Raw genomic sequence first — 10,000 nt, forward strand, 5'->3', positions numbered from 1 at the left:
TGAGAATGCAAGGTTCGCGAATGTAAAATGCGTGAATAAAAATCATCGCTTTTGACGTGCCACCCCTTTATCATTAAAAGGTCCCTTGATGGTCAAGTGGACGGCGAATTTTGATTTTTGTCAAAAAATTACAGATAGAAGCCTCCTTGTTAAAGTACAATACACTCCCATATAGGATTTAATTAAGCTGACGCAAATTCATGATCTTATAGTTAAAGTAACTATCCCTCGCGGCCCAAGACCTGTAAGGGAGTATCTTTCACAGGATTTGAGGACGATGGAAGAAAGTGAATTCTTGAGAGCATGAAGGCAAGACGTGTGGACGTTCCTTGTTGACCACGAAGGATGTGAATGTGCGACGAAAACTGGGACTGTGTTTTTTTGACCTTTGCTTTGAATTAAAATCCCAGAGTATGTAACGTCCGGTTTAGAACGTGTTCGTAGACCTTATTGTAATATATGCCAAAAATTCGGCACACCTCATTTAGATGTAATTGATAAAGACTCAAGTAAAGTTGTATGCTGTAAATGTGCTGCATGTCCATGACACCATCACATGTACTAGCCAGATTTTCCAATGTGGCTAACTGTGGCGGTCCCCACAGTCAGTAGCTGCTGAGTGCAAGCGTCCTAAGAAGGAGAGTGAGACATTATCATATATTAGAAAGCATGAAGTTAGCTACACTGACTAAATGCTCATGAAAGTGAAAGTTTGACACACAAACCCGATACTTCCTATACTGAAGCATAACTTACATCACCCTAGTGCAAGTAATATCAGTCACACTTGCATCTCAGGATAAAAAAAAATGCTGAACTCAAACAGACCGTTAAAGACTAAATATTAAAGTATATAAACCTGACTAAATTAGTCGATCAAATGACTGCATCAACCCAGTCTAAACATCATAAGGAGGATGATCCTGACAATCCAGTCCGGAGCGCACCTTCCCGTCCGGGCTGACTCCTGTTGAGGACTTCTTCTGGCTCGCGATCGCTTCTCGTGAGAGAAGCAGGTCGCATCTGGCAGTCGTCTCCCTCGCCAGGAGGGTGCAGGACATGGATGTTCTGTCTCCAAACCACCCCAGAGGTTCCCCGGGAAGCGAGGAGAGGAGGCGTCTCCCTCCCATAAAAAGAAAAAAAAGCTGTGGAAATGCACTTCCAAACCCCCTAAACGTAATCTTCGCGTCGACCATATACAATGGAACTGTCGAAGTCTTTAGATCTAAAGTAAATGACCTTAAATTATTAGCCTCGTTCCTATGCCGTCCCGATATTATAATTCCCAGAAACAAACTTAACACACCTCGTCTCTTATGAGTCGTTATCGCTGAGGAACTACCATCTATGTTGGCAGGATCGTGAGGGTAGGGTGGAGCGGAGTCGCCATGTACAATCCACCAAAGCTCCCGTTTACAGAAGTTACCTATTGATTCTCTTTGGAGTTTGTCGCATGCCAAAGTAAAAATTAATGGTAACGTATCTGGCTATATGTTCAGTTTATTGTCCACTGATGCAGTGATAGCCTATGATGATCTCTTTGCGCTTCAGGGGAGGAACGTCTGCCACAACATAAAGTAATTTTAGATGATTTTTAATGCTCATCATACGTTATGGGGTTCCCTCGGGTGGATGGTATAGGTGAGCAAGTAGTTTTAAGTTGATATAATGATCTGATTTAGTCCTTCTATGATGGAGTCCGACGCGGGTGACGATAAATACCGGTATTTGAGCTTTATTGGACATATCACTGGTCCTCTTCATCAATAACACCACTTGCCTGTGGCAACACAATTGACGACTCGTGTAGCGATTATCTTCCTTTTTGATTAAATTTCATGTGACACAGTAGAGAACGCCCCTTCGCGCCCTAATTTAACGCAAAAAGACCAACTGGGGTCGCCCTCACTAAGGAGCGTCCAAGCTCGAACTTGTTGGAGAAACCATTGATGATAAAGTACAATATTCAGAATTCGATTATAGAAGCCATGCATTGCTACCATTCCTAAAACTTCGACAGATAGCGTAAGCATAGAGTTTCCATGGGTGGACACAGATTGCCGCAGGGCGCTGTGCCGACGCAATAAAGGCCTACAGGCCTTTTTCAAATAACATCACGAATGGAACTTTTGCAATTACAAACTAGCAATGAGCTAGGGCTCGTAGAGTAATAAGACAAGCAAAAGAGACTCCTGGCGGAGATTTGTCTCTACAATAACTGCAATCCAAAATATCAGAGGTTTGGTCCTCTAGCAATAAAATCCATAAGAAAAAATCATCTTTAAAATCAACAATATCATTCACGAGTAGCAATTTCGATTCACCTTAGATAACATTGCTCAATGCACTCGGCCAGGCATTCTCTCCTACAAGCACTCAGCTAATTAACCATCCCACCTCCCTGACCCAAGGAGAGGCTGAGCTGCAACCAATTCACTTTAACCACAGGATATGACTTTGATTACAATAAAGATCTACAATGGATGAAGCTTGTCCGAACCCTAGAGAAAGCCTGTAGAGGACATTCCCAGGCCTGATGAGTTCGTATGAGATAATACAGCATCTTAATCATGATGCCAATGTATTAGTTGCTAGAAGTGTCCAATGAAATTTGGAAAAGCCACACTTTTCCAAACTCATGCATTCGCCCCACCATTCCCAATTGAAAGGAGGGGGTATCCAGACTTGCCATCATTCCCTACTGCCCCAATTGCGTTGACAGTTGCTTATGCACGGTCATGAAACGAATTGTTAACAGTAGGCATTTTTTAAATTCCAAGGGGTAATTTGCTAGTTGCGAGCAGTGCGGCTTCCGCAATGGACGCCAAACTCTCGATCAACTAGTAAAGCTGGACAGTCATATTCAAGAGCCATTGCCAAAAAAGATTTTTTGATTTCATTAGTTTAGATATAGAAAAAGCAGACGAAAACATGGCAATGGCCTACTCAGAAACTTTATGCGTTTAGATTACGTGGAAACTTGCCTGTGTTTTTAATTCAACATTTATCTCTGACGAACTTTTGCTGTCAAATATTTTCGCGACATGGTCACTTTTCGACATTTTTGTCCAGGCAGCGGGGTCCCCACAAGGAAGCGTCGTTGTCACCAACATTTATTTTTATGTATTAATAATGACATCTTCAGCTCCTCCCTCGGACCGCCGAACATCGCTAACTCCTAGACACCACCCAATACCTATTCCAAATTCCTGCTAAATTTTTTGGTCTACTTTTTGATAGTAGACTAACTGGAAAGACATTGGTCGTTAAAAAATAATGTCAAAAAGCACTTAATGTATTAAAGTGCATTTCTGGTAATAACTGGGGAACTGAAGACGTCCTTTGCTAATGGTATATAAGCCCTGATAGTCTATAATTAGATTATGGGTCAATCGTGTATGGTTCGCATCGGGGGGAGAACTAGTTTGAAAGGTTTGGATGCTGTGCAGAATGCCTGCTCATGTGTGTCCATTGAGCCCTGAGTGCACTCGGATCGAGCGTCTTGAGGTGGATTCAGGAGTACCTCCCCGCCGACTCAGACGCGGCCACTTAGCCCTGAGCTATGCCGCAAAGGTGGCTCGAGACCCGAGTCACCCTAATAGCAATGGAGGTACTAGGCCCTTTGCCACAAGACTCCACGACCTCGTCGAGAAAGTCGGTATAGATCTCTCTACCATCGATACCCTGGTTCATTCAAACCCCCAATTTTTCTATCATGGAAGCCTGGCTTCCATCAGCCAAGGCCATGGCGCCGGAGGTGGAGGTACGCCAGAGGTTCAGAGAGATCCTTGTTAAACATCTCCCTTTTTCATATATATACCGACGGCTCCAAGACAGATGAGTGTGTGGGTGCGGGTGTATGGTCGACTGAATGTGAACTAAAGTTCAGACTGCCGAATCATACATCGATCTTTCTTGCTGAACTTTTTGCCATTGATTTTGCACTATCGACGACCCACGATAGAATAGTTATTTTTTCAGATTCATTAAGTTCAATTAAAGCTATTAAATCCTTAGAAACCACTAAAGATGAATGCTGGGTATATCATTCGTAAGTTACATGGTGCCAACAAATCAATCAAGCTAATATGGGTGCCAGGTCACTCTGGTATCCATGGCAATGAACAGGCTGACAAATTAGCCGGGTCAACTGGCGATCTGGACACTACCATAGTTCGTACAGATCTCAGGTGTATTGTGTCTCTTATAAAAGCAAAAATACATCTCTTGTGGCAAAGTGAGTGGACCAGCCTCCAACTCACAAACAAAATAAAACAAAACATAGAACTGTGGGACACAGCCCACAGGAAGGAGAGAAGGGAGGAGGTGGTGTTGGCCCGCCTTTGGGTCAACAATACAAGATTTACCCACCTCACTCCCTACATTGAAAAAAGATTCCCCCCACGATGTCACCTCTGCAACACCAACCTTACCATTAACCATATCCTTACAGTCTGCAATAAATACAGTATACATAGGCAAAAGTTTAAAAATAATTTCCAACTAAACAATAAAGATTTTACACTATTAAACATATTATCAAATGACAAAAAAATCATCAGGAAAGTAATCACTTTTCTAAGGGAGACAAAACTTTATGACCTTATATAGATTGACAGAATATATAGGATCCATTGCTTAATAACCTTGGCCACATGCCGCTGGTTGATAGCCAAGAAATCCAACAAAGAAGAAAGTCCCTCCTCAGTGCTTGCCCGAGACTCTGAGGCATTGTTGTATTCCATAATAAGATTAGAAAACATTTGTATTAGAATAGAAAAGGCTGTACATGACAAGGTTCAAGACCAGAGGCAGACAGACCTTGACCGAGCATGGCTCGACAGGCAACGACTCTGCTCGCGGCAACCTATGAAGGAAGGAGTTCTGTGGCTTTGACATAGGATGGGCTGCGCTTGTTACTGAAAAAAGTACGGAGAGGAGAAAGGAAAACAACAGTAATAATGATTCAGACAATAGTAATAATGATAAATAATGAAGTAATAATGATAATGACAATGGTATGGATAATGATAACAATGACAATAATATTGATATGATTATAGTAATGAGGAAGATGACATTATTTCTACAACTATTAAGTATAATAATAATAATGAAAAAGTAGTGATGAAAATAATAAGGGCTGATAGTAATAATACTGATGATAATGATAATGAGAACAGTAATGACAATAAAAAATACAATGATAATGATGATTACAAAAATAATGCTAATGCTAATGCTGATACCAACAACAATAATGATAATACTCATGATAATAACAGCACAATAAAAATAACAAATATTATGGTAATGGAGATGATAATGATGCAGATGATAATGATAATACAATTGGCAATAACAGTGATAACAGTAATGACATTGTTATTGACATTGCAAATGATATAAGTCAAGAAAATTAAAACGAAAAATGATAGTGATAATGATAACATCACAATAATAATATTAATAATAGTAATAACAATAATGCTATTAATAATAATGATATTATTAATGATGATATTAATAATGATGATAATAATGATAGCAATAATATTAATAATGAGAATAATAATTAATGATATTAGTAATGATAATGATGAATGATAATAATAATGATAATGACAATGATATAAAATTAAAATAATAATAACAGTAATAATAATAATAATGACGACAAAAGTCATAATAACAATACTAACATCAATTAAAATATTAATGATATGAATAATAATTATGATGAAAATGATAATAATAATAATAATAATAAATATAATTGTGAGAAGAAGGTTGATTGTCATGATAAGGATAATAATGATGATAATAATAACGAGAAAAATAATGATAATAATAATAATAATAATTATTATTATTATAACATTAATGCTAATGATTAATAATAAAACAATAATAATTAAAAATAATAAGAATACTGATAATGATCATAATAATGAAAATAGTAATGATGACAATAATACTGATGATAATAAATAGCAGAAATAATAATGGCAATGATAATAACAGAAAAAAATTTAAAAATAATTGTATAATGTGCATAATAATAATTACGGTAATGATAATGATAAATCTGGCCTCCGTCTAGCTAGAGGCCGCATAGGCCGACCCGACGTGAGAGTTCGCGAGGCTTTGATCCTTCCTGATTGGCCGAAGTGAGCTCCTCGGCCTCGCCCGTCGCGGCTCGCCGGGGAGCCGGGCTCGGCGCCTCGCAGGGAAGTCACCGCCGGGGCACAAACCGCGGTTGACTAGGAGGGGCATCCAATCAGGCAAGGGTGGCACTGCCATATAAACTCAGTAGTGAATTGAGAGAGGCTTATGTCCTGCAGTGAAATGAATGGCTGTTGAAAATAATATATACAAATACATACATACATACACACTCTCGTGTATATAAAGTAAAACACACACACCACACACACACACACATATATATACACATATGTGGGCCAAACTTTATCGGTCTTTGCTATTCCTTTGGATCCATCAACTGCGTGGAGGGAGGAAGTCTACTGCAAGAACAACGGCTTATTTCTTTCACTCAGGCATTGGCAGATTCAGAAATGCCAAAGTCGACATCGACTGATGGTGGCCATCTTATATATATATATATGTGTGTGTGTGTGTGTGTGTGTGTGTGTGTGTGTGTGTGTGTGTGCACATATATGTACATATATAATATATATGCATATATATATATATATATATATATATATATATATATATATATATATATATATATAAAACTCCCACAATGGTCCAATGGATAGAGCACTGGACTCTAACCCTCGTGGTCCCGAGATTAATTCCCCACCACGGCAGTTGTAAGAAAACGCCTGTTCTCCGACTATTGGCTCGAGCCCGATCTCACGGCGAGAAAACGACTTGTCGCCTTTAGATACCAAAACACAGGTGTCGTAGGGGAAGTCGCAGCCGTGGCATAACCACAGTTGATTAGGAAAGGCATCCAGTCAGGTAAGGGTAGTAGAGCCAAATAAGCTCTCATTAATGAACTGAGAGAGGCTTAAGTCCTGCAGTGGCGTTAATGGCTGTTGAACATACACACACATTTATTTGTTTATATATAAATTGATATATTCAATATATATATATATTATATATATATATATATATATATATATATATATATATATATATATAAATATATATATATACATATATATATATATATATTATATATATATAATATATATATATATTATATATGTATATATTTGTTACTATATATATGCTTACACACATACACACACATGTGTGTGTATTTATGTATACATATATGCATAAGTGCATATACATCTATATCAGTACCTATCTATCTATCTCTCTATTTAGACGTCTCTCTCTCTCTACCTATCTTTGTATATTTACAATAAAAAACATATGTAATTACCATGTACTGTACATCCAATTTAACCCGGCGACCTTGATCTGTCACATTTCTTCAGGTGACTCAATTATTCTTTGCATATTGTTCTGCATCTTACTCTTTAAAGAATTGTCTTGGTCCGACTAAAAGGCCTTTTAGCCAGCCAAGTCCTGTTCCCGCTGCTCAATGCGGCACGGGCGCGGCGCGTGCCCGGCTCGCCTGTATTAGGCTTCGGCGGGGCCGCCGTGCTCGGGCAAAGGGGGACCCAGATTACGGCGCTGCAGGATTATCATCTCGTTTCGGCGGAGGCGGCGGCGGCGGAGGAGGAGGAAGCGGCGGCGGAGGTCGGCTTCCTCTCTCTATTTCTACAGCGCCCCGAAGGACTCGCCCTCTTCTCTATGCCTGTGGACGTGCTCTGTCGCTGTGGCACCCTGAAGGACTCGCCCTGTTCTCTGATTATGTGGCGTTCCAAAGTTCTCGACTTTATCTCTGTTCCTGCGGCGCCCTGGACTTACCTTCATTTCTGTTGTTGTGGAGCTCTGAAGAATTCTCTTTCCTTTCTATTTCTTGGGAGTTCTGAAGGACTCGCCCTTCGGTCTCTTTGGTACACCGAAGGATTCGCCCGTTCCTCTATTTCTGTGGCGCCTTGAAGGAGTCGCCCTCTTATGTGGTTTCCCGAAGGACTTATCTCCGGGTTTACGGCGGCCCGAAGGCCTCGCTTTCACTGCGTCTGATTTAAAGGCCTCCGGCGTGACTCCGGGGCGAGACTGACACGTGACCTGTGGCTGCTGGTCACCTGAGGAGAGTTAGTCGTCCGAGAAAATTAATAGGTGACAGAAAGAACGACGTGAAATTTGGGTGGATCCTTGAGGAGTGAGAAAGCTTGGAAAGCGATAAGATTTGTTTAAGATCTACAAGTTAAAAATAGCACAACGTTCCCATCTTGCAGTTGTCCCGCCATTTGCAGCAGGACAACTGTAAATGGCGTTTCAATTCATGGAGTAGCTGTAATCTGACTTTCCTACGTGACGCGTGTGTAGGAGGGCGAACGAGCAGAAGAATGACAGTCAACCGCGCGGGGCACTGGGCGCCGGCCGCCTCCTGACAGTGATTATGATTATACTCGGGTCTTCTGCAGCATACACGCACACTGGATAAACAAATGGTTTTTCTTTAGTTCTACGACAAAGTACTGAAATGTAAATAGCTTAATGGGATGAGATTTCCAAAGGGAGAGGAAAAAGGATTTTTTTTTTTTTATTTATTATTATTATTATTGTTCTTTCTTGAATAGCAATAAAGGAAACGGCATGTGAGAATAGTTAGGAGACTCACATATATAATAAAAACAGAACTCTAGAAGTAATTATGTAATGTGTTACATCATTTAAAAAGAAAGGTGTATAGAGCTATAGTAATGTACACTGCTTTTTCGCTTTCATTATTTTCAAGAATGAGTTTTATGAAGTTCAAAGATAACATGTTTATGGCATCATATTTGCATGTATTTTACACTCATTTTGCAAAAAATTAATTATCTAAAGACGGCGTATAACCATAACGCAATAGCAATGATATACAAATTGCTGTTCTATTGTTTAGAACAAGATAAAGTCTGTAGAGGCCGCCATCACGTCGTAAACCTTAGGCAAAGTACACGTCAGCATCACACTTTCCTTTCAACACTTGCAAAATCCCTTTATTCAATTATCTGAAAGAAAAGTGTGTAGAATAGAATAAGAATGTTTAAGATATAAAGAATATATAAAAGAAATGTAACAATACATAAAGAATAATTTGCGAAGTGGCAGGTACACAAGTACACAAGATATGACCTATGTTTGTGTTATATATAATAATGATTACTAAACTGTACAGCTGCACGCTACATATTTCGTGTGGATTCAGCATAGTGCTCGTCGTGCAGCAAATTTGTCCTGCTTTTTATTATATTCACTTCATATATATATATATATATATATATATATATATATGCATATATATATATATATATATATATATATATATATTATATATATATGCATATATATATATATATATATATATACATATATATGTATATATATAACATATATATATATATGCATATATATATATATATATATATATATATATATATATATATATATTTTTTTTTTTTTTTTTTTTTTTTTTTTTTTTTTTTTTTTTTTTTTTCTTCTCTGCTTTGTCTCTATGCGGGGTCGCCATTGTGAATGAGCTTTCTACATATATTCCTGATGTTAACCAGTGCCACATTTATATTCTTCTCCCTAAGATCTCTATTTATACAATCTTTCCATCGTGTTCTAGGTCTTCCTCTTCTTCTGTTTCCTTGTACTTCCATTTCCATGGCTTTTCTTCTTACGTGATCTTCCCCAGCTCTTCTCCTCAAATTTCCACTACTTCCACTGTACCTCTGATGTAGTCGTTTCTTATTCTATCTCTCCTTGTGACGCCAACCATCCATCTCAACATCTTCATCTCAGCTACGTCCAACTTCTTTTCTTCTAACTTCTTCAGTGGTGCTGCTTCTAGGCCGTAAGTTAAGGCTGGTCTGACTACGGTCTTATGTACCCT

This window comes from Penaeus monodon, chromosome 41 (assembly GCF_015228065.2).
Source record: "Penaeus monodon isolate SGIC_2016 chromosome 41, NSTDA_Pmon_1, whole genome shotgun sequence".
Lineage (NCBI taxonomy): Eukaryota > Metazoa > Arthropoda > Malacostraca > Decapoda > Penaeidae > Penaeus > Penaeus monodon.